Source organism: Lichenostomus cassidix, chromosome 20, assembly GCF_008360975.1.
Source record: "Lichenostomus cassidix isolate B80296 chromosome 20, HeHo_3.0, whole genome shotgun sequence".
Taxonomy (NCBI): domain Eukaryota; kingdom Metazoa; phylum Chordata; class Aves; order Passeriformes; family Meliphagidae; genus Lichenostomus; species Lichenostomus cassidix.
Genome location: NC_139500.1, coordinates 5,485,112 through 5,510,823, shown reverse-complemented (window position 1 = coordinate 5,510,823; position 25,712 = coordinate 5,485,112). Strand labels below are relative to the sequence as shown.

The 25,712-nt window shown below is 44.7% G+C and overlaps 1 long non-coding RNA gene across 1 annotated transcript; it reads left to right on the top strand.

Moving 5' to 3' along the window:
* The first annotated feature begins 6,895 nt into the window (after nt 1-6,895).
* LOC146428611 (uncharacterized) lies at nt 6,896-21,411 on the top strand. The gene is made up of 3 exons (XR_014855958.1): nt 6,896-7,046; nt 10,170-10,312; nt 21,120-21,411. It is a non-coding gene; the product is annotated as an uncharacterized LOC146428611 (long non-coding RNA).
* Nucleotides 21,412-25,712: the final 4,301 nt, after the last annotated feature.

Genomic DNA, 25,712 nt, shown 5'->3' with positions numbered 1-25,712 from the left:
AAAATTGCTCACACAGCTCTAGTGGCAGGTACTTCTATTTTGGAAAAACAACTCTTAATTAATGGGCAAAAAATGAGTACAATTAGTGTGAATATACATTTGTACACATGGGTGCATGTACATATACATAATACACCCTTATTTATTATGCACAAGCTGGGGTGTGTGTGTGAGTGTGTACGTATGATAAGAATAATGAGATATAACAAAAATGAGGGGACAATTATTCTGATCTTTTGTAACCCAACTCAGCTGGGTAAATTATCATTTTGAGCAGTCTGAAAACAGAAAACTGAGCACAGTAGATGATAGGGAGGCATATTTAAAAAAAAAAGAATTAAGGAATAAAATGCACAGAGACAGAATGCCGTGTTTTGTTATGTCATTCCCTGCCTGCCTTTCTTCATGAGAGAGATTTCAAATTAAATTCAAAGACTCTACTTTTAAATAAACAATGAAAACGGAAAATAAGCTTCCTTGTTAAAATATATATCTGTATTTCCATTTCCTCTCTCCTTTTTTTTAAAAGTAATGCTGTGCTGTGAAACAACACCAAAAATAGAAAATAAATAAATAAAAGGAGGGCATTAGGTATTAGGATTCCAAACGGGATAGTACATCTTTAATGATACATATGATAATTAAAGAATACAATAAACACAATTAGCATATGTTTTAAACAGTTTATTAGTGAAGCTTACCATAAAATCAGAATATATAGAGCTCCAGGGTTTGTTGGGATAACAGCTTCTAATCCTTAGAGTCATAAAATCCCTGGCTTGGAAGAAATGGGCATCTTTAAAATGATTGAATCAGCAGGCCTCGAGTGAAAACACACAAATTAGCAAACTCCAGCAGTTGGGCACCGCGCGGGGCTGCGACGTGCGGAGGTGAAGTCACCGCAGCCACTGCCCCGGCAGCTCTGATGGAGCGCAGCGGGGATGCAGGGATGCGGTGGACATCGAGCAGATAATGGCTTTAACTCCTTCCACACCGGGCATGCCCAAAAAAAAATTAAAAAAAAAAAAAAATTGAGATATTCGCCTTTGTTTTGCGAGTAGTTATCATGGGGAGGAAGGAATGCCTGAGTATAACGGGGGTGCTGGGTTTGGGTTGCCCTCCCTCCCTCCTTCCCCACTCCCCTCCCTCCTGCCCAGCTCTCAGCCTTCCTGCAGGGCAGAGCACAGGGGGACAGTGGGGACAGAGGGTGGGTGGCACCCAGACAGGGGGTGCAGGAGAGCCGGGAGCCAGGGGCTCACTGCAGGAATTGCTGGGAGTTTTAAAGTTGAATAACTCTGTTTGCCAGTCAGGACAGGGCTCTGGCCACTCTCACACAGCAGACTGCACTTTGTATCCCCTGCCCTCACCTTTTTTTCTTCTTCTAATGTCCATATTCTCTATTTATCTCTTCTTTTCTCTCCTTCTGACTTCAGCTGGGATTTTCTTTTTCTGCTAATGATTAACATATAAGCTCTTTACATTCATCTCCCTACTGTAGAGATAATTTCTTCCCTCTTTTGTTATTTGTTTGTTTGTTTGTTTGGAGGGGGCGAGGATGAGTTTAATCCTGCAGTTGGGAAATTTCAGGTTTCTTTCAAACAGCAGGGATGGCTTTGGATGAGTCGGTGTGGGCTGAAAGGAATGAAGCTCTGCAGAATTGGATTTTTGAAGGGAAGGGGCAAATTGTCAACTTTATAATGACTCCTCATCTGTTGTGATGACTTCCCAGCTCTGCAGCAAGGGAGAATAGCAGCCAGGCAATGTTTGAACACATTCTTATGGGGAAATTGGGGTGTTTGGATGCTGAAATTAGATCTGAAGACAGCCAAACATCTCCATAAAAATGGGAGCTTCACTCAAATGAAGGAATTTCATGTTTGCTCAGCTCCTGGTCTAATCTGAACTGGCTTTTCCTGGTGGGCACAGTGCTGCTCTGCATCAGAGGGCTGCCTGCTAGTTTGGGTGGGAATGCTGAAAACACATGGAATGTATGGAGACAGCACATTGCTTTAGGTTTATCCCATCCTTGGAATTTATGCTGATATTATTTTCCATAACTTCTGCTGAGACCTCAATTCCAGGATGTGGAAGCACTTTTGTAGCAGCAGTGCCAATGCACCATGTAAGCCACATTTCCCCCCAGATATTTGTCTATTTGTCTATTTTTGCCCTGTATTAGTCTAAAGACAAAAGGAACAAGCTGGAGGAGAAATGAAGGTCCAAAAAGATGAAGTGACTTTGCCAAGGTCAAACAGCAGGACGGTGGTGAAGGCAGGAATATAAACATGAATTATATTGTCACTCTGCTAGAGAAAAAGGTTGAAATGCAGCTCATTTTTTTCCTGTAGTTTAGACCCAGCTTGACGTATTTGACCTCTATTCAGCTGGCCAAGGTCTAGGGAAAGAAATATGAAAAATAGGATTCTCTGCCTACTCTGGGGAAAGACAAGAAGGTAAACTAATGTGTGTCATGGGTTAATTCCACAGCACTGGAGTTAAAGCAAAGCGAGGCGTGAGGCAGAGTCTGGTTTACTAGTTTTTCTGTTGACTTTATTGGTTTTGAGTTACACTGAAAGGGATAAGGAAATGGCCCAGGGATTGGGGAGGAGGGGAGACACTGCAGCAGCACCCAGTTGTTGTTGCAGTGTTTCCCCACTGCCATTTCTGCGCTGATCCATCGCTGGCAGTGCTCGACTGCGACAGGAGGGACAGTCCCAACACCTGGATTTTAGCTCCATCTCCAGTTTTTAGCAGAGGAATTCAGCATCCAGGGGACCATTCACAGCAAGCTGACAGGAAAGAGCAGAGCAAAAGCCGCTTGGGATTCCACTCAGTGGGTAAAACCCTTACCTGGGGCTTGCCCTGACCCCGAGGAAGGCTGTGCAGCTCCAGCCCTGCCTGCTGCTCCTTCTGCAGAGGTGTTCATCACCTGGGAGGGGTGAGGATGTGTGCAACCCTCTGATCCTGGGCTGTGAAACCACTGGCACATGAGTGTCACATCCTCTGTGTGTCAGACAGAGCTGGCCTGGAGCTGGTGGCACTGGAGGGACCTGGTGGCACCATAGGGACCTGGTGGCACCATAGGGACCTGGCTCTGCTCCCCTGGGCCACCTCACGTCCCCTGTGATGGGTGCAGAGGCACTGGGTTAACCCTGCAATGCTCAGCTCCAGAACATCCTCCACAAACAGGCAGGAAGAATGAATCTGCATCAAAGTCAGAAATAGAAGTTAGTGTTGGCTGCCACTCTGCTCTTGCCATTATAGAGAAAGCCACCACATTTTGTAAACCTTGAGAATTTAAAAAATATTTTAAATAACAATGTGTGCACTGCTATCTTCACCATCCAGGTGTAAGCATTAATCCACTTTATTTTTCTTAACCACGTGGCCCAAGCATTTTTGCATTTTGAATATAAGGTCGATTTAGCATATGCAGAATATTTTCTTGTTCACTTTATGTTAGCATTTTATATTTATTAGTGAGAAACTCAGAAACTGGGGATACTGAATTCAGCTAAAAACCAATTCTACACTGAATATTTAACTAAGACATGACTTTAAACTGTGTTGGTTATTTTTATAGGTATTCTAAAAATAATACCACAGGGTTTATTACCTAACCCATATCACACAGAATTTGACATTTGGCTGTTGAGGGCTCATATGTATGTTAAAACAGTGCGAAAATATGCACAGAAAAAAATTTCAAGTCTTCTGTAAAATAAAAATAAAACCTCCAGAAATTTATTATGTGCCCCAACTACACTGCAAATTGAAAAATTGACAGTGGTGGGCAGCCTGTGCACCAACATTTATCAGCTTGGATCCTCTGCACAGGCTCTCAGGATGCTCTATCACAGATTAATGTCTCTCAGCAAAGAACGTGCTATAAAAAAACAAGGCATGCAGCTGATAAAATTAATGAAACAAATCATTGTTGTAAAGCATTTGGTGAGGTGTGAATTTGAAAACTAGTTTCCTAATATTTGTAAAATAAACAGAAATTAATATCCATTAATAGTATCATAATGATCTTAACTGAGAATGTTGAACTGTTGCCTGTTTTGTTCTTTTCAACTGCAGCATTTCGCTGCAACTGTTTCTGTGGCTGGGGAATAATCTGCTTGTGTATTCTGTAATGACACAAGAAATAAAACGCAATAGGAGGAATAAAATCTGAATTCCCTTCTCAGCAAAGAGTAATTCCACAATCCATATATTTTTGGTAGCTTTCCTATATAAGGTGCAGAGCTTTATTTCCTAGACCAATTTTCACTGCCACCTCGAGTTGGGCTCACAGGAGGAAGCAATTCTGCTTCATACAAAAAACTTTTCCCCAAATCTTCAAATGGCACTGAGTGATCCTAAATTCCCTAAAGCCATGGAGGGTGATGCAGCTGCCATGGTGACCTCTCCATGGGACAGTCCCTTCTCATGGCCTTTCCCACCATGGACAACATATTTCAGATCTTCATATCTCTGTGCACAGCTGCCTTTCAGACCAGCTAAAATGTGAAAAATTCATTATTTTCCACAAGAAATGGCTAATTTTTATTGGCTTATTCTGCAGATACCACAGTAGCTTGCTGGTGAAACCAGGCACTGTGTGGACTGCAGTTAAAATACCAATACCTCACAAAGTGAAACCACAGAAAGAAAAATGGGAATTCATTTTCTAAATCAGAAGAGCAATATGGCAGAGCTTCACATCCCGATAGTTTCACATTGTCATTGACAAAGGGTGAAGGGACAAGAGGGTTCACACCCCCAGGACACAGGACAGGCCCCATCCATCCCCTTCTCAGTGCTAATATCAGAGAGCAGCAGCAGCAGCAAGATGGGAGAACTTTAGCTTTGGCTTCCATGCTCTCCTTTGCAGTTTGCTCGGTCCCACGTTAGTGTTTGCACGCCTGCCCACACAGGGAGGGAACATATGCTTTGGATGGGATCCTTTCTTTGAAAAATGTGGTTTGGAAGCAAAAACAAATGTTCAACATTCTCTTAGCAAATACCTCCTCTTAAAAGCCTTTCCTCATCTATCTCATGCAGACACAAGTTAATGCCTGTCCACCACATCTCCGTCAATGGTTGGGTAAAGTGTCCATCAGAGGGACTTCAGAGGGACTGGAGTTATGGGGATCACTGACTTTTCACCCCATTGGCTCAGCAACCTCATTAATTTGGCCTCAATCAAAATATTTCATCTAAAAAAAAAAAAACCCAACACGTTTTACCTCAATATTTCTTAACCACTTCTATTACCGCTCCCAGGATTTTAGACGTCGTTTCGCGATTAAAAAAACCTCTGAAACATTTTGTTTTGGAAGTGTGGAAGCGAAACTTTTTTTAGCCCCTTTTCCAGCCTGCCACGTTGCCATATTTACCACGGTGCTAACAGTTGTCAGAGATTATCTGGCTGAGTCACAGCTTTTATGGGCTCCACTCCTGTCCTAGAGACGCGAAGCAGCTCCTCTGCAGCCCAAGGTTTATGTTGGCATAAGCGAGATCAGAATTCGCCCTTCTGTTTACCATTTAGCTGAATCACCCCATCACAGACCAACTGTCATCTGTCACTCCATACTTTTAATGGTACATTGCACTGATGTTGTCTATTTTTTCCCCCTTCCCAGCAGCCCTGTCACTCTGCTATGTGCTAATCTCTTCTTCCAGGCTTCTGTTGGATCTCTTAATGATGGTGCCACTGCAATTTCTGGAGTTTTTTTTTAAAAAAAAGGAAAAAACTATAAGAGAGACATTGGGGAGCTGGAGGCAGAATCAGATTTGCCCTGTAACTCAGGCTGCAGACTAAACAAGCCTTGGGCTTTTGGAAGTGCCTCCCAAGATATGTTTTATCCATCCAGGCATGGCATTGTCTGGGGAGCAGAGGAACTACCCCTCCTTCCCAACCAGAGTAGGGCTGCAGCTCTCCGACAAAGTTCATCACGGAGAATTAATTAATTCTAGAATCACATTCTCTTCCTCATGCCAGGGCCTTGCTGCCTGTATTCCTACAGCCAGTGAACCAGAAATCTTTTCCCAGTGCTTGGCTTCCTTGGGGCCCGGTGGTGACAGAGCCTGGCTGCTGATTAACCCGTGTGGTGACAAGGGACATGGTGGCCCCAGCAGTGCCTTTGCAGTCTCACAGCCACTCCTCATCCCTGCATGGGGAGGTGCAGCATGAATTCCGTATCCTTTTGGTGCTGGGAGAAACAAAACAAGGAGAGAAACGCCTTGCAAAAGGCATTTTGGCTGTGGGAGGAACTGCCCACCCAGGGCAATAAAAAATATTTCAATGTATTAAGATTATTCCCTGCCCTCCCCAGAGGTGGGGGTGGGGGTGGAGGGAATTGAAGCTGCAATAATATTCAGTGAGTTTTCCTTTTGTATATGGTTGGATTGGTCAGCTAATAATTTTAGCCTGTTATTATTATTATTATCATTATTATTATTTTTGCAAACATCTACGAAAAAATCCTGAGGTTTTCTCGTGGCCTCTCCAAAATTACCCATATGTATGCGAAACAAGCATTAACACTGAGCAGTGAATTTAGCATGAAGTAGCACTTAAACATTGCAGGCAGTGCCTGTGAATATCAACCCTTTTGGGGGTCCCCATGTTTTTGTGTTGGCAAAGGTTTTTCTCCCTGCAAAATGCAAGTTAACAATCGTTCTGATGAGTGCAAGTTCAGGGTGGAAATTGTTTCACTGCTTTGATTGCTGAATGTCTGCAACATGGAGTGTGCAGAACTTGCAGAGGTCCATCTGGTAAGAGAAATAATACTGTGTCATTGCAAAATATGTGTCTGGGTGAGCTTGTATTTCTCTGTGCTCCTTCTTTGTCATGATTCCTCGGTTTAATTTAAATACATGTTTCGCTTCTCTTCATATTTCAGGTTTATTGCAGAGTATGAAAATCAGGAAGCTTTTTGTTCACTTCATACATCTCTTCCAACAAAGCCAGACATCCGAACCCGGCACAGACTCCAGAGTGATTATTGTTACACATGATCTATGGAGCAGATAAATTACAGCTTGATTTTTATAAGGTATATTGAGCCTGCAGGCTTCAGCAGAAACAAAAACAAAACAAAACTCAAAACCTTGGTTTAAGTAGTAATTTGAGGAAATATGACAAACCTGACATGGAAGTCACAGAGCAAATAAATATGCACATCCATCATTTTGTAAAATAATGCCTTCACTAGAGAGACCTCTGCTTGCTGCAGTCTGCAGTGTAAAATTTCTTCATGGTTTGCTGGCCTCAGATCCTGCTGCACAGAGAATCAAGTTAGCTATAGTTGAAAGAAACAATTTTGTGTAAGAAAAACAGTGTTGTGCAGCAAAATAGTGCACATATCAATCATGTGAGGGAAAACTAAGTTGGTTTTAAGACACATTATAATATTCTTGGGATGTTTAGAGGTGTTTTTTTCTTTGCTTGCTAAAATGATTGAAGATTCTTTGCCTTTATTGTAAAATAATCTAGTTCCTAGTAATAAAATCACCCAGTGGTTATTGCAGATAGAAAATCCTACTTCATACAAAATACAACAAAAGGCAGTTTCAGAGTCATCTTCTGAGCACAATCGTTTTGGTGGTGCACTGGAAAGGAATGACACACACAATTCTCCCTTCAGGAGCCAGCTTTTGGTACCTACTCTATTTTTGCAGCTTGCCAATAGCTGGAAGGTTTTGTGTGAAGCTAAAGAACACCTTCAGTGCCCTTTGCATGAGCTCTGCCCCTCTAACAATCCCATCCCTGCGGATTCAGGAGCTGCAGTGATCCCTGAGCTGGAGCTCACAACACAGCAGAGTGTGCCTGCTCAAAGAGGAGGCTGAAGTTTGGGCACTGATGTTGATGTCACCTTTGACAACTGGAGGGTTTTACTCAGAGTTTAGGGGTGAAATCCAACAATTTATGTCAAGCTGATTCTGGATAAAGCATAGAACAGATCCGAAATGCTCCACTCCTGAAGAAATGTCTTCATCAAAGCCACAGCCCTTTTCATGCTCCATTCCTGGTCTAGTGTGTCCTTAGGGTTTTCTCCATCTCCAGGGATGTTTCTAGAGGAGGCAGGATGGAGAGGAGCCAGGTCACCACCAAGATAACCATGCAAAACACAAAATACCCCCAGCCCAGAAAAGGAGCTGCCCCATGCCAGGAGGTGGGTCTGGAGCCTCCCAGACAGCCCAAGACCTGGATCCCCCAGGCCCTGTGCTCTGTCTCCACCACTTTCAGAGACATTCCAGTGCCTGGAAGAGAAGTGGAAGAGCCTTTGAGTGCAAATTCCCAAATGGTCAGATGTGCAAACCACAAATTGAGTGGCTCAGCCACATCAGAACAGCTGTAAATGTGAGGATACACAGAACTGCTGCTGGGTGGATCAGACAGCTCTAAAACCCAAAGGTGGAGTGCCAAAAAGGGAAGGACTTTGGGTTAATAGATCAGGAAGAAGGGCTGAAATCCCTTTTGAGGTGTTGCCCCCTTCATTAGATCTGACCCATGGTTGGGAAGTCTGCAGGAAAAGTGTCTGAAATGGACCATGAATCTGCACCTTCCACCCTTAACCACGAGATTGTCCTACTTGCACAGCAAAGGCAGTGGTCAGAAAAATGAGTCTGAGTTTGACCTCCAAAACAGCTGTTTTGGTCTGATATTGTAGGGTTTGGTACATGGGTGTGATCCTATGATTTGGTCTGATCCTGCAGTTCTTGCTCAGGCAAACCTTACTTGGAACACAGTTTATGTGAAGAGTCCATCATCTGCTTCTCTGTGTGTTCCAAGCTGCATTTTGCAGTTTAAAAGCCAAGTGCATGCTCGCTACTCTTAGCATTGCAAAGCCAAAATAACTGGTTTGTGCTCCATCCATAAAATTGCCAGCTAAATACTCATTCTGGAGTCATTACTCCTGGTGTTTGTCAAGGAAGATGTACAAAGCAGCCAGAACATGTTTAGCATTTCATGCACCAGGCTGAGCTGCAGGAGTGACAGGTTGAAAAATCTTGTTTGGACTCATAGACTGAAACGGTTTAATATAGAAGTCACTGGTGGACTATAAATATGGAAAGCCAGTGTGCCACATTTTTATAGAATCCCATTCTGCATGTCTTTTAAACATATTGGAACTTCAGAGAAGCCATAGATGTTAAACTCACCAATTTTTGCTTTGAACATCTACAATTCTTCAGTGGGTGAACCTTCAGAAACCCAAATGCCTGCGCAAAATACACTTTATCTGAATGTGCACTTAGATTAACTGATCCCACAAAAGCCAACTCTGTTCATTTTGGCCAGGAATTACCCACTTTGCTCACATAATCTCAGCAATTACATGTTCATCTTTTCTTAAATATCAGACCTGTGGTGTGATTTACGTAGTATGTGATCTTTTTACTTAACCTCAAAGATATTAATCTTTATTAAAGGGGATGAGAGGCAAAGAGGGGGAAGAGAAGCCCGTGACAGATACTCTGACAGCTAGGAAAAGTCATTTATAAAGTGAACATCAGTAAACATTAGGAGTGACATATTGATATCAGCAGCCAGGAAACGGATGGCCGAGCTACGATGAGGTATTACACCTTAAATTGTGGCAACCATATTTATTTTTTTCCCAAGGTTGATCTTTTATATTTTTTTAAGAGAAATTTACTATTATGCCTCCTGCTTCCCCTATGGTAAAATGCCAGAAATTTGACTGAGATTTACTTAAAGTGACAGCCATGCCCCATTTTGTCCAAGAAAGATGATTACTAAATGTCACGTCCATCTCCTCTCATGTGGATCACTCATTTGACATGTTCGTGTCTGAGCTTCAGAGCAGTTTGCAGCATGTTTTCTGGTGCTCTGAGGCAATCTGCAATCTTTGTGGTGAAAACGTGAGCTGGCCAAAGGCAGTTCATTAAAATAAATAAATAATGCAGTTGGGATTTGCTGCTCTCCATTCCAAGGGTGTCAGGCCAGAAAAAGGCAGAAAAAGCCCTTACAAAACCAGACCAAGAGCTTATGCTGCTGGTCAGGCTGCCAGAAGGCCATTGCTGGTGGGATGCTCTTGCCATCTCAGCTGAAGTAGAACCACAGCAAAAAGCAAACATTAGCGTTTAAATACCAAAAATAATGGTGTAAAATTCACCTTTTTTTTTTTCTTTTTTCTTTTTTCTTTTTTTAGGAATCAGTGAAATGGCACAATCTGAAGCAGGGCAGAGTGTGGGTTTTCCCACTTTGCTGCAGGACCCCACTTTGCTGAATTCCTGGAGGGAGAGATGCAAAACCCATCTGGATGCAAGGGAACCATCAGCATGAGCTCCTGAGGTGGGGAGTCCATTTAAATCTCCTTTGTTGAGCCTCAGAAGTGACCCAAGCAAAGCGAAATGGAAAGCCAGGCAGAAAGGCTTTTTGCACAAAATGGAACAGTAGTCATGAATAATTAATAGTTTCTACCTTCTTTGCCATTTTAACTTGTCTTTCCCAGTACTTATTGCCTTCCAGTCCAGAAATGTGTCTGTAGATTAATTCATGCATGTTTTGCAGCAGCAAGTCAAGAATTAAGGTGTGTGCTGGAGATACAACCTCCCACCAGACCCAGCCTGATTCAGCAGTCTCCCAGCCAGAGCCAGGGAATGCTTTCACACACATCCAGGCTCTGGGATCCTCCTAGCAAGGCCAAGAGCTTTTTTCCCATCCTCTTTTAAAAATTTCTAGCAGTCTTGTTCAAATGCAGAAGTTAATAATAACAGAAAGAGCTTAAGTTCTGAATGCAAGGACGTAAATACATGTAATGAGAAGGACACACTTTTGGTTTGTTCCAGCACTACAAATTCACAGATTGCTATATATTTAAGAATTTTGAGGTGCAAGCATTCAATATTGACAATATTGAGTCCTGCCTTATCCTGCTGACAGCTCTGTGCTCTCAGTGCAGCCACACCCTTGGTCATGTTGGTGTCCTCAGCCAATCTAAGGGCAGCTCCATCAAATCCCAAGTTTTTCCTCCCAGACATTCCCTTTGATGCCCAGCTGCCAGCTCCCATGTGGGCACTCACCTCAGACACAGTTTAACTCCCAGAAAACTTGCAGGAGCAGCAAAACCAGCTCCAAATGCATCCTAGGTAATAAGAGGGTTTTTTTTTTCTTAGTGTATGGTGGAAGATTAAAGCCATTCTAAATGAAAGTAGAGTGTGTAACTGGGTACAAGATTTCTAAATAGGTGGCACATGTCAGCAGGCATTACAAGAGTGTCTTTAGGTGAGCCTTTGATATAGACTGCTGAATAGTTTAGGCAGAGAGTTGCAACCATGTGAGAGTTTCGCTGCCTTGATTTGTTTTCCAGCTAAAATAAATCTGAATAGAATAGACTTAAATTACCTGTGATTTTTCTGTCTTTAAAAGGACACATAAAAGCTCACAAGATCGCTGAGCTCCCCGGGAAAAGAAAAAAAAAAAAAAAGGAGTGGGAAAAAGAAACCAGGAAAACCATGAAAGATTCATTTTAATGGAATCCAGGTTTGGCTGTTTCATATTTAATAATGTTTAATATTTCATTTACTACTGGGGACTCACCTTTTTCAGAAGAATGTAAGATTCAAGGCACTATTGTGCATTAAGATTTTATGTCTGACTGTAGCAATATTATAAGGGCTGGCATTGGAGCTGCTCAAGCCGTATGCAGAAAGCCTGGAAGCAACAAGGTTTCTTTCTTTTTTCCTTCAGCCAAAATAGGAGCTGAAGCCCCAGAAAGTGGTGGGGTAGAGCTGTGAATCCTAGCAACAGGCAGGGAAAGAACTGTATGTTTCTTCACGTCCTCCAAGTGTTGGTGCCTTCTGGTACATCATTGACAGCAAGAAACAGAGACCATGGAAAGGCCCTTCTTGCTGATGCATCAAGAAAGGGCACTTTTTTTTTTTTCCAGTGGGATGGGTGAGTTATTGCAGTTTGGGGGGAAAAACAAGCAAAGCAAAACATCAGAGTTCATGCTGTTGTTGCTGTTGCTCTTCCCTTCATCACAAGGCATTGCCTTTTGGTGAGGGGTTGGTTTTTTTTAATTTTCTGTTCTCTTAGTCTTTTTTTAAGCCCTTCTCAGTGATAATGTGGGCTTTTCTTTTTAAGTGAATTATGAAAATTTGCACTCAAAAGTGTGAGCATCGGGTTGTGCCAGAAAAATCCATCATTCTGTGGCCTGCAATGAAATCATGGGTGATAAAAGCTACCACCCATGTTCTGCAGAAAGGGAACTGAAACCAGAGCACATTTCCTGGAAGAGGAGGCTCCTCTGAAATATGCAGCAGTCTTGTCTTGCCAATATTAAACTAGCTTTTCTTCCTAGAGAGCCTGTCAATACAGGCTGACCTCTCTCTGTGGATATTCTTCAGAGCCTGAAGCACTCACATAAATCTAAAACAGCTCCCCAGTCCCACCCTAGGAAGGTTTTCAGTCAAAGAAAACATCACAGAGCTTGGGACAAAGAGCAAGGTGGCATTTCAGACTCCTTGGTCCCATTGCTGTGCTCAGAAAGTCACCATTTCCCAGCTGATGCCAGTTTGTGTGGCTTTGCCCCCAGTTTTGCTCTTGGGAGAAGCTTGCAGACTCCTAGGAGCTTTGCCTGGATGTAAAGTGTGGGAAGAGAGGAGTGGAGAAGAGCTGAGATGGAGAGCATTTCTTTGTGTAACATGGCCTGCTGCTTCTGCTAAAAGATTAATTTTGTGGAAAGCAGCACTGGTGGGTTGTTGCCTTGGACTGGACCAGCTGCTGCAGAGATGGAGCTCAGCCCCAGACAGAAGGTTGCAGCAGAAGAGAAGGATTTGGCTCCCAACTCCCACCAAAGATGAAGAAGGGTCCCATAAGCCCTCCTGAGGGGGACCCTGCTTAAAATGCACTCCTTCCCTGGAGCAGAAAATCCCTTCAAGATTTTCTAAAAAGATTTCTTGCCAGGAAAGGGGAAGCTTTTTTTTTTTTCGGGTTTTTTTTTTTTTTCGGTTTTTTTTATTATTATTATTAGGGGTTTTTTGCTAGCAATTTCAGTCTCAGATCTCACTGAAGGGCTCTGGCATTTGCATAACTTCCCACGGAAACTGAATCAATGTTTGACATCATGGAACAGAATCTCAGGCGTGATTTAACATTAGTAAGCCACCAGTCATCAGCACACTGTCATTCCCCTATAGCTGACATCTTAATAGAGCCAACCTCATGCACACACATGTTCACCAGCAGAAAATTCTTCTGCTCTGGCCATGCAGGAGATTTTTTTTAAACATGGGCTTGCACATGTGAACATCCAAAAGACACTGGTCCAATATGATCAATTTTCAGGGCTCAAAATGCATTTTCCTTTTAGGTAAGAAGGCAATTTTAAGTCCTCTTAAATAATTGAAGATACTCCTGATACAATCAAAAGTCAAGCTCCCCAAGATGAAAATGTCTAGATGATGAATAAGTTAATGGAACTAAAATCCCAGTCGTGGCTGATTAGAGGACCAGGAGAGTTTATCAGAGATGGGAATGTACAAGTCCAGTCACAGCCTGACCTTGTAACGAATGAGAGCTGAAAAGCAATTAATTGAGAAATTATCAGGGAAAAGCGAAGTTGTATGGTTGGTTAGCTAAAGCAATATGTCAATGGGCCAGGGATTGATTTGCCTGGAATACCTCAAGGTCTCTGTTCTGATGATTCAGGACTTGAAGGAACTGGCCCGAGCCAAGCAATAAAAATAAAACAGGGTCAGGGGAGGGAGTCATCAGTCAGCACGGTGGATCACTGTTCATGTATTATTTAGCTGGTAGTTAAGGGAAGTTATCAAACAAGAGCAGACTTTAAACCCAAGTTTTTTTCCCTGTAGGAGGGGAAATGAAGGGAGGGAAAAGAAGATGTTCCATTGTGCCAACGCTCACTGTCCTTCCACCTTCCCACATCCTACACATTTGGGAAAGTCTTGGTGGGACCAAGGCTTGTTCATGTTGATCTGAGCTGCAAAATGTGTCTGCAAACACAGTTCTGCTCCTTCAAAGATGGATATAAAACACCCTGAATGAGAATGTAGTACCCTGTAGCTTGGGAGGGCAGCAAAGCAAATGAAAACAGAAAAAAAATAATATATAAAGTCTTCTAGAAAGATCAGTGGGTTGGGTGAGAATAGCTGTGTCTTGTCTTGTGACAATTCACTAAATAACACTAAACTATGTCTCTCTGTTGCTGAAAAAGGGATAAAACCCCCACAGAACCAGCCACCACATGTTTTATGGCAGGATCAGGGCCTCAGATACCACAGGTTGTTCCTTTTTGAGATCACGATCCTGAGATGCTGCAGAAAACAATTTTGATGGAAAACTGCAGCTAGCTTTCCCATCAGGACAACGCTTTGAGTTCTGTTTTTTGTAAAGAAAGATTTCCTAAACATTTCAGCTTTAATATTGAGTCTTTTTTGTCACATCCCCCACTAATCAAAGTTAGAACAAAGCTGTGATTTTAGCTTGTTATATTTCAAGACGTAACAAATACAAGAAACTCCAATATTTCACTGCAAATAGCCATTGCTGATGCAAAAACAGGTTTCTAGAAGGAAATTCCAGCAGCAGCTGTGAGATAAAAGAACAGCTTTATCCCACTGCCTATGGACACATCTCGACACATTTCTGGGACTCACAGCATGTCACGCTCCATGTAATGCATTTTCCATTTGTCCTGACCTGAGAGCTTCGCATTCAAGGAGCAGATCCCCCAAGTGAATTCATCAGGAGGAATAATAACCAATGCACAGGCATGGACTGCTGGGCCAGCAGATCCATCCTGCAGTTGTCAGTGTGCTGAAATTCAGGGTAGCACAAATGCAGCTTCCTTTGCTTAAGGACCAGAAGGACGCAGCAAAATTTTCCTTTTTGGAGAGATTCCTTTTTGGGATTGCATCATTCCTCTCCTCTGAGGCCAGGCTGCTGCACAGTCTCAGCACAGCATCTGGGAGTTTAGGAGGTGGTGGTGGAGGTGCTGGAATATCCCAGCACTAATCACCTATTATCACCTTATGCTGATTATCGAAGCTGATTGCAAATGAATCCTCTTTGGAGCAGGTCCTTGGCTGCTCTGCAAAGTGCACGAGGTGCTGCTGGTGCAAACACAAACACCCCAGGAGAATCAGTGGAATCCCAAATGTGACCTCACGCTGCACGTGGGAGATAGCTGGGTATTAGCACTGGGACAAAATAAAGTCAGGTTTTTCTGATAGGAATCAGGAAATCTTTTTTTTGAGCATCCTACTCTGCAAAAGGTGTGCTGGACTGCACTCTGATCTCATGCAGCTGGGGGAAATTCAGACATTTGGCCTTTTTTATCTTCTTTACTGTTTTCAATGGCAGTCAAAGACTTTCAGTATAAAGGCTGCAATGCTTTAAGGTTGTCACAACGTGGAAGGGCAGGAAAATGCCCAGTCTGGAGTCTGACACAGTTTCCATTCTAAGTTAAATGAAGAAAGCCCAGCAAAGGTATGAAGCAGTTCACACCAGCAGTACTTTTGTGCAGTAATATTGGGGTGAACTTTTGTGAGCCTGAGCCCACCCAGGGAGGGAGAGATGCTCAGGGACTACTGACCCATATCCACCACTCCAAAGAAGTGGGATGTGTTCCCAGCTCTCCCACACATTTCTCACACAGGTTCAGCCAAACCATTCAGCTCCTCTTTTTCCTCCACGTCTTGTTAAATATGGAATCATCCTATTTTCACCTCCAGCATCTGCAAAAGCCCGGAGGGTGGGTGGGATGGCAATCCCAGTCAACCACTGCAGTGGGGTGTCTGGGACCACTGGTGAATCTGTCCCCCATCATTGCAACAGCAAATTTATTTATATTTGTGACTCTCTGAGGAGAAGGAAATCATTCCAGCAGGTAGGCTCTAGGTGTCTAGGGTTCAAAATATTTTGTACTGGCCTCAAAAAGAGCCTGGTATGAGAGACAGGTTTTGTTACATCTCCACATCCCCCATTTGGGCTGGTTGCTGTTGTTGCAAAGGGTTAACAGACACTGCAAAACATTTCTAGGATGAAGTGTGAAGATTTAGTGTACTGAATTAATTCTTAAATTAGAACAGGGGATTTGCACATGATTTCTAAGGGAAATTATCTTCTGGGTAAAAATTAATACAGGAGATGTTTCAACATCTGGGATGGCATTATTATGAGCAATGATTACCCAGACATTGCCAAAAGAAAGAGATCACAGTAAACTCTTTCTGTTCCCAACCAAAGTAAGCTCCTCACCCTGAAGGGAGGAGAATATTTGCAGAGCCTTGGCTTATTTGGAAATGCACAAGAGAATTCTATATGAAAAAAAATAAAAGTTGCCTGCTTTGCTGATGGATGGCTGGGAAACAGAACTGCAGGCAGGGAAGGTTCTCTTTGCAGGTGGGCTCTGGGCTGCCTCCCTCTCCTCTGAGCTCCTCATCAAAAAAAGGTGCTTAATGCAGGGCTGCAGCTGTCCAGGTGCTCAATGTTGGGAGGTTAAAGAGGAAACACACAGGCAGATGTGACCTGGAAAACCTCCAAAAGGGAGGTTCGTCCCTCTGCTCCCCACCCAGACATCACAGCACTCATCCAAATGCCTCATCCTCCTCCAGCCTTTAGAGGGATGACTTTTCCCTGGCGAAATTTTAAATAGGGCAGAGAGTGAAGCCAAAGCAAGACCTGCGTCAAAACAATCACACCCCAGGAGGAGCTCATCAATATTTATTTTCCTTCAGTGTATTTCATTTTGTCAGGAAAAGAGGAGGGTGCTTGAGTGGGAAAAGGAGAGCAGTGGCACAGTGCTCCCTTCGCAGGGAAAAACACCCATGTTTAATTTAAAAGGGCATAAATATAAGAGAAATGCCTCTTTACTTTCGTGTTAGTGGCTGGCTATTAAATTACATCACAAGTGCTATGTGTGGGACCAGGAGAGTGCATGGTTATTTCTGTCTGCTAAACCAGAGTGCAAGTCTCAGCGTAATTACTTTGGATCCAAGTGTAATTACCAACTGATCTGCAGGAACATCCGCAGCAGTGACATCCATCCCAGGCAGCCTTAGAGCCTGATGATAACACAGCATCATTAACACAGCTTAGCACTTCCCTCCATGGCTACAGGCCATGGTTTTCCTGCAGAAAGGGCTCCAGGTTCAGGATTGCTCAGGAGTCACCTGAGATGCTGCCCAGGGCTGTGTGTGCAGGGGGTGTGAGCAAATCAGTGCAGACAAGAGCAAACATGATATCCTAATCATGGGAAATTAGGCTGGGATGGACTTTTTTCCAAGAGAGGTCTCCTAGTTCAGGTATTTCTGCAAGCTGCCTTTTTTCCCCCCAAAAGAATAAGAAGGACCACATTTTTGTTTAGCTTTCTTCTGTTTTACTCTCCTTTACTGTGACAGCATCATGCTCAGATTTTGGAATATTTTCTCTAGAGTTCACACCTCATCTGTCTCCTTTTGGAAGGCTGTGGGTATAGGGATTTTCTTTTCTTTATTCTATATCTTCTCCTTTTTTTTTCCCCAATGCTGCAAGCATCAGAGTAAACAACTTGTTTATTTTGGTGGTCTTGGAAGCTTTCTCTACACCTCCAAGAAGGTCAGAGAAATGATTCAGGAAGAGAAAAGGAGAAAAAAAAATCCTCCCTTCTTTTCATAATTGCCTGGATTTTTACCTTCTTAGTGCTATGGCGTTGCAAAGACAATGCAAGAGACCAGTGCAGAAATGAAGATGCACAAAAGAAATATAAAATGGAATTTTTTTATGTTGTTGTTCTCAAGTGCCTTTAGTTGTGTCCATTGTAGCTCATAAACACAAACAAATGAAAAGATAAAAAACCACAACTTGACATAATTTCCCGTACAAAGTACAGAACCCAAGATTATACAAATAAGCAAGAAAATATCTCCCAGCTCCTGTGGGTAACAATATATTTGCTCCCAGCTCAGGGTCAGTGATGGTGAAGTGAGATTGACAGGGCAACTAACCCCTGAAGGAGCTTTTCCATTTTGGTCAGTCCTGCTAAGCCCTGCTTGCTTCTTTGAATGAGCTCAGTTGCACAGAGAGATCTCTTTTTCCCCCCTAATTTTGCTTATGCATTGCTTTTATCTGAGCAGCTCTGCAGATGTCACTCAGACACATTTTGTTTTGAGTTACATCAGTGTAAATCACAACTGATCCAGTGAACTCAGAGATGCCCTCCTTGCAGTGAGATCTGTGACACCAAGAGTTTGGTGCCACGGTATTGTGACAGCTCAAAGCCCCTCCACGAGGAAACAAAGTCAGGCTCAGCTCTGTCCTGGAACACATTACAAAGCATGTTTGTTACTGCACAGAAAGACAGCATTTGCCTTGGCTGTGAACAAGAAACCCAGATCTGTAACAGCTAAGATTTCCTCTCTACCATTTATCCAATGAGCTTCCCAATCCTCTTGCGCAGATACCCTGCTGCTAACATAGCAGTCAAGATCAGAGCACTTAATCAATCATTCACTGAGGACAAATATGCGTAATCTAAATTAGAACAAACCCAGGCATATTTTATATGACAGCCGTACAGATTTTTAAGAAAAAGCATTGGCAAGAAAATTGCATGAGAACAAAATTGTCTTGTGTTTATGCTTAAAGTGGTAGATTTCCCAAAAGCTTCTGTGGCACTAGGTAGCCTTGAATACACAGGGGCAAAATTCTGCTTTCACTGCTTTCACTTCCACATTTTCATCAATAAACCAGGGATGCATTTGGCCCCTCTGGCTCTGAAGCAGAAATCCTGCTGCAGACCTCAGTATGATGTAGAGTCCTTCTTAAAAACCTTTCATATTTTATGATCACTGTCGATTCTCTTATGATCAGTGTTGGTTCAGGCTTTCATGAATCAAAAATCAGCTCGTGGAACGCATCTTAGAGCAACCTATTTGTCTGCAGGTAGCAAAGGGAAGTGGTGCTTTGAAGAATAAACCCCTCTGCCTTCTGAACGAAGCTCAGGCTGCACGGGAGGCTGGAGCAACTTACAGCTTCTATTCAGGCTCCACTCTGGGCATGCTGGGTGACCTTGTGTTCTCCTATTTTCCTCAGGGGGAGATATTATTTATCCCTGATAATAAAACACAGGATTCCTCAACTACGACTCATGGTTTAATCTATTGTGTCAACTCGCACGAGCTCCCTTGGAAAAAAAAGAAAAATAAGAGGCAATAAAAGGAGTGAAAAATGAAGCATCTTTAACTGAAGCCATACAACTTTCATGTGAGGTCAGGCCCACATTGCCCTGGCTCTGCAGGATGGGGATCTCCAGAGAGGAGCAGCCCAGGAATGGCCTTGGAGAGTGGATGGCAACTCCTGCACAGCCCACAGTGCCCATCAGGCTTGGAGACATTTTGGGTACAAACCCAGCAAGCAGCAAGAAGGCTTGAGCCCAGCCAAGCCTCTAGCAGGGCAGGCAGCAGTGCCTCCTGAAAGGAGGAATTCTGAGAAAATGCTGGAATTATCTGTGCAAACATCCCTTTCCCACTCACCTCTGCAGACTGGTCTCCAAAGAGTAGCTCTGTTGAAGTTCTGTCTCTGCTTCTCCAGAAGGAGCAAATGCTCCCACAAAAGTTCACACATCACCAAACATCCTATGAAGACTGAATTTCAGTTTATTGCCACATCTTGGGACTTTTAAGTGTGCATTTCAGTCCCTGCATGAAAGCAGGTCTGATCCAGAGTGCAGCAGGGCTCGTTTGCTCTCTTCTGATTTGGTTTTGGGGAGACCTGTGAGATTTTCTAGGGACAACTGTCAAATTCTTCTCCCAGTCAGCTTGCTGAGGTGAGGCATTGCTGTCAGCACTGTTGGCATGGGCAGGATTAATCAAATTTGTCAAGGAGATGTTGGTAGAGTCAATGGCCTCCTACTGCAATTAAAGGCAATGGGAAATACCCATTCCCAGAAAAGTCTGGGAAAAGCAATACAGAGGACTTTGGGGAACTTTATCTTGGTTGTCCAAGCAGGAATTTGTATGCCTACTTGCTCAGTTTTGCCTTCAGAGGTCATATATGGATTTTACCATATCCCTAAGCAGGAGAGATTAGTCTCATCTTCAAAGATCAAATCTGAATGTGAAGCTTCTTTATGCTTAAGGACAAGACAGAGGCTCTGCAGGTACCAGCAACCTGGAAGCAGGATTCCCACTTTTCACCATCCATACCATTACCAGAAATCACTTTGCATTACATTTTAAACTTAGATGCTCAGTTAACTGCTGCACAGATCCCTGCTAGGGTGCTCAGTCCATGGCCTGGCTTATTTTTTTAAACTTAGCTTTATTTTTTTTTTTTAACATTTCAAGTTTTGACTCAGTCCCTTGCCTGGGAGGCTGCTGTGTGAAGATGCATGAGGATGGGCTGGAGCAAACTGAGGCCCCAAATATGAGCATTTTTCCCTTAACCTTCCCACACCATTGGGAATAATAATTCCTCGCAGGGCTGTTGCACAGCTTGATTCATTAAGGCTTATGAAGTGCTTTTAGCTCCTGCACTGGAAAGCTCTGTGCAAGTTATTTTGGACTGCTCAGGTGTTAGGAGGAGAGGCACTGCAGAAAGAATACAAATAAATCAAGAGAAACTGCCCCTTCCTTCCATGCATCCCCTGCCCCCCACTGTTCTCCATCACTGTTGGTGTCAAACAGTTAATTTACAAGCCCAGCACTTTACAAAGCCCCTGCAGCACCAACTGTCCCTTTCTCATGCAACATCAGCTCCTCCAAACAGCCAGCTGAGTCTCCGGGGTCAGCTTGCTCCTGCCCTTCCCAAGGCAACTTCAGCCTCTCTCCGGAACCTCCTGGCTATTTATTTTTGGACAGTCAGATCCAGCATCACCTCCCCTGCAGCAGGATGCACTGGAATAAACCTGGGGTGCAGGTGGCTGCTCTGAAATGTGCCACGTGCCTGGCCCAGGAGGGGACATTGGACTGGGGAAGGTGACCCAGATATCCCACCCAGCCCACCACCCATGAGAGCATCCCCACACCCTGCAGGGCACACTCAGCCTGGCAGGACAATCCAGGGGAGCCATGGGCAAAGGAACTGCCTCCTGGCTGGGGAAGGTGAAGGCTTTGGATCTCTCACATGGCTTTTTCCCCCTCCCTCCCTCTCTCAGTCTCCCTCCCCTCCTCCAGTCTGTTGCACAGGAGCTGTCGGCCATGCTGTTCCAGTTCAGGGGCTCCTGCAACAGAAAAGATCAGCTGTTGGAGAACCCATGGAAAGCCCTGGGGGAGAGCCATGGCCGCAAGGTAATCAGCAGGCAAAGTTATTACCATTATGCTGCTAATTAATTCCCAGCTCATTACGTTTCCTGTGGCTAATTTGTACTCGCCGCTGATTTGATTAAACTCATCTCTATGCTAATAAATGTGTTTTCCATTTGTTTTAGCGACTGTAGGAAGAGAGCCCGGTATTTACATATTTTGACGTTTATCAAATAAAACGCGGCGCCTGAATTAATTCTGCTCTGATTTATAAGTGGAGGGGGGAGGAAGGGGAGCTGAGGGGATGCTGAGGGTCAGGCGTGCATCACGTGCGATGGCAGAGCGAGCCAGGGGGGCTGTGGTGCTCCTCACATTTCATCCTCCCCAGTCCCATCCTGCCCAGGGATGCTCCTGCAAGGCGTCCTCCACCTCCCTGCTATTTATTTCCCCTTCCCAGCTAAGTTTTGGGACGTGAGGCTTTGATTTGTAGGAACATCGCACGGTTCAGCGACACCTCGTCAGGTGGATTTCTCTTTGTCTTTCAGAAATTGCTCTAAATGAAGATGAGGTTTACACTGCAGCACCTCATTATAAGCAGTGACTGTGTTTCCCAGTCCTGTTCATCAGGACTCGCTACAGTAATATCAGACAGCTTGAATTTCTGATCAGGGGGAGGAACAGACACCTTGCAGTGCACACAGGTTTATTTTAGGGATGTGTTTTGTCCTCTCTGCCCCTGGTAACTTGCAGGGTAGGAAGGTCTGGTTGGCCCTCCAGCATCTGCCTTCTAGACCCAAGACTAAGTCTTCAGGGCAGATCTTCTGCAAGCAAAACTCCACTCAAAACAGTTAACTGCTGCAGTATCAGTCTCCTCTTCATCTGGGGTAAATCCTAGCAGAAAAACACACTGAGAGCATCAGTGTTAACATCACTCAGGGCCTGTGACATCCAGCCTTTCCTTTTCCCAGGAAAACTGGCAATTGTCACCAAGCACATCCCCTCTCTACATGTGTGTTCATGCGTGTCATGTTCTGTTGGTGCATGTGTGTGTCACAGGATGGAGGCCACAGCCTGGCAGGAAGCATGGACTGGGGTGGGCTGAGATGGGAGCAAGACAGGGAAAAGATGCTGGAAAAGGAACAGGGGCTCAGCAGGGATGCCTGGGAATCCAGGGAGATCTAACCCATCCCAGTCCTGTTTCCTTGTTTTATCTGGAAGTTTGGCTCAACCCAAGAGGGGTTTGTTTTCCCTCTCCATGCCCACTGCAGGCTGGATTCTCTGGTTTCTCCCCCAGGTGCTTGCAGGTGACACCAGTGGCCCCAGGGCAGCCCACAGCTTCCTTTCACACTCCCAGTAAAGTTTCCCAGTAAAGAGGAGCCCCAGCGATGCCACTTCTCACTCTGTCAGTGAGACACCTTCCACCACCGCCGCTTCACCCCAGGCAATCTGAAACAGCTTCATTGCTTAAGTAACAATTAGCAGCCCTGTCTTTTGGGAGTGCTGCTGGAGCTCTGTGCATCCCCTGCTCTGCAGCCTGCGTGCTCCTGCCGTGTCACTGAGCTGTGGGCATCCCCAGCTCCCGCCACCCCTCATCCTGACCCACAGGAGGGTGGGGATGGACAGCACAGTGCCACCAGCCCAGCCCCAGCCCGGCCAGAGCCCTGCTGATGTTTTCTCTCCTTGCCACTCTCTCCAAGGCCACCCAGACACTCTGATGCTGCCCAGGGTGTCCCACTGGCAGTGCAGCACAGGTCCCTCACAGGGCTGATCCAGCTGTGCTGCCAGGGCATGGCAGGAGGTTTTGAGGGCTGTTTTTAAAACAGGTGCTCAAAGAGGAGCTGGCAGAGCCCTGTCTGGCCTGGCTCCATGCTCAGCTCCAGGCTGACGCATCCAGGGGATGCCTGACCTGGAGCAGCGCCTTGGCCACACACCCAAAATCCCAGGAGTTCTGCAGCATTGTCTCAGCATCCCTACAACAACCAGCTAAGCCACGCCGTGGTGGATTGCTGGACTTTTCTCTTCCTACAAAACCTTTCAAGCCTTTGCAAAAGCGGGAAGTGTTACGGACAAAAAACCCGCCTTGTTTCGCATTAACAGCCTTTGCTTTTCCTGGCGAAGGTGGGACAATAGCCACACGCTGCATGGTATCAGTGTCACAAAGAACAGAACCAAAAGGCTTCAGCTCAGGACAAATAAAAGTAACATTGATTCCTTTTTATTTTTCCCTTTTTTTTTTTTTTTTTTTCCAGCTGGTATCAATACATTAAACAACCACGCTGGAAAAGTGAAATTGATTCAAGGCCTTCAGTGCTCCCTGCCAAAAAAGCCTCCTGCAAGGATCTATTCTGTATTGAATTACAGTCTGGAAAAGTTCAATAGGTTATTGTACAAACAGAGAGCAAAAGCCCGTCAACAATGGAGCCAAAGTGATTGTGCAGCTCCTTTGTGCTTGCCAGCCCCGCGCCCCTCACCAGCTCGGATGTTAAATCAGTTTAATTAAAATGGTGGGCTTCAAATGCCTCGCATTTTTTTAATGCATGTCCCTGTGTAAAGACATGTAGGCTGAGGTTTAAAGCCGCCTGCCTGCACTGACAGCCCCTCCATCCCTTTCTTGCTCCTCAAACTGCAGCAGGTTTTTACAGCTGCTGAGCACTTTGGGCAGATGCTGGGGCTGAGCAGCACCATCAGCCCTGTCTGGAGCAGCTCCAGGTCTGAGCAGCCTGTGCTTCGGCCCTTTGCAGGCTGGAGCTGTGCTCTGGGGCTCTGTGGGACCCTATGTCCTCCCCAAAGGGTCTGGGTGCTCCCCAGGAAGCAGCAGGGTGAGGTCCCCAGTCCTGCAGCAGGTTTGTCACAGGTCCCACAGGGTCTCCTCCTCCAAGAAGGTGGGAGGCACTCGTGAGCTACATCAGGGTTTCTAAACCCCCCTCTCCATCTCTAATTAAGATTCAAATTGAGTATAGAAATCATGTGTAAGTAAGATGCTAATTATTAAAGTCATTGATCTCCCAGACAATAAAGTAGCCTTGCTTTTCTGGCCCTGCCCATGTTTTGAGGCAGCTCTGAGCCCTCACCATCATAAATACCTGGGATATCTGGAATCCACACTGCAGAAGTGTGAAAATGATTGATTTTGTGGAGAGGTGAAGTCTCCATCGTGCTCTGAACAAAACCTCTACCCCAGCCCCAGACAATGCTGGCAGCATGTCTGGCTGTCTTGATAGCTCAGCTCCTTGCAATGACCACTAAACTCTGGTCCCCCACCTCACTGGACATCTGCTTCTGCTTTGTCCATCCTGCACCAGTGCATTTCTTTTCCTTTTGAAGGAAGGGGGATTTACTTCTTTGTGCACTTAGTAGCTTCTTGCCCCCAAACTGGGCAACCTTGGTGGCTAAATAACCTATCTAGGAGCTACAGGGGTTGGGGGAAAGGTGCTCTTAGTTTGAAAAAATATGAAAGAACGGCTGGAAAATTACAGGGAGGGAAAATAATATGGAAAGCTGAGTAAAACCAGTATGGGGCCAGGCTGGAAAGTGGGGGCAAAGCCACAGGGCTGGGGGGATGAAGGTGGCCAGTGCTTTAGTGGCCACAGCAAGCACAGACTCACAAAGAAGAAAAGGCTTGGGCTGCAGAAGAGAGGAATGCTAGCCTGGAAACACAGAGTGCAGCACCACACTGCACCAAAACGCTGGAATTAACATCAAAGCAGTCCTGGAGCAAATGAGATTACGGTATGCATGTTAATGAGGCAGCAGCACTAATCAGCCAGGATGCCTCGCTGGGAGGGCTGCAGTGCCAACTTGTGATTTTTGTTGTCAGGCTGGACCCAGCTTCCATTTGGAGTGAAGATTTTGTTTGGTTTTAAAAGCATCAGTATTTTTGTGGGGTTTCAGGCAATCTCAGATTTGATTTGATTTCTTCAAGTAGATGTCTGGCCCTTCAGGGTACAGAGAAGAACTTGGAAATGGGATTGAAGTGGTCCCCAGGGCCAAACTGAAAACCACTCCAAAGCCAAGGAGCAGATGAAAGTTGCCCAAAATGCATTTTGCTCTATTTTAAAACGTCGTTATTTTTAAGCCAATCTCGCCAGTTTGCAGGGCTGAGTGCACGGCTTTGCACACAAAATGCAGTGTATTTGTGTGCCAAGCTTTCCTGAGGAACACGAAGCCACTCAAGATGTGAGAGGTCCAGTCCTGCTCTCACTCACAGTGGGCTTTTCCCCAGTGCCACAATGCTGATGTCATGGTTATACTTCCCCATTAAGCTCCAAAACTGGAGCTTTTTAATGTCAAGAGCCCTCAAAAAAGCACTTGCATGGGAGATATGTGGCTTCAGGCAAAAAGCTGTAAAAAGGGCAGCCCTTCCCAAGGGAGGCTTAGCTGGGCTGGGGAAAGGGCTGGCAGGAAGGTGAGGGTGAGGATGGAATCCTGAGGATGGAATCCTGAGGAAGGAAGAATTGAGGTAAGGAAGGGCAGATAAGCTGCTCACAAGAATTAAAAGGGCAGGA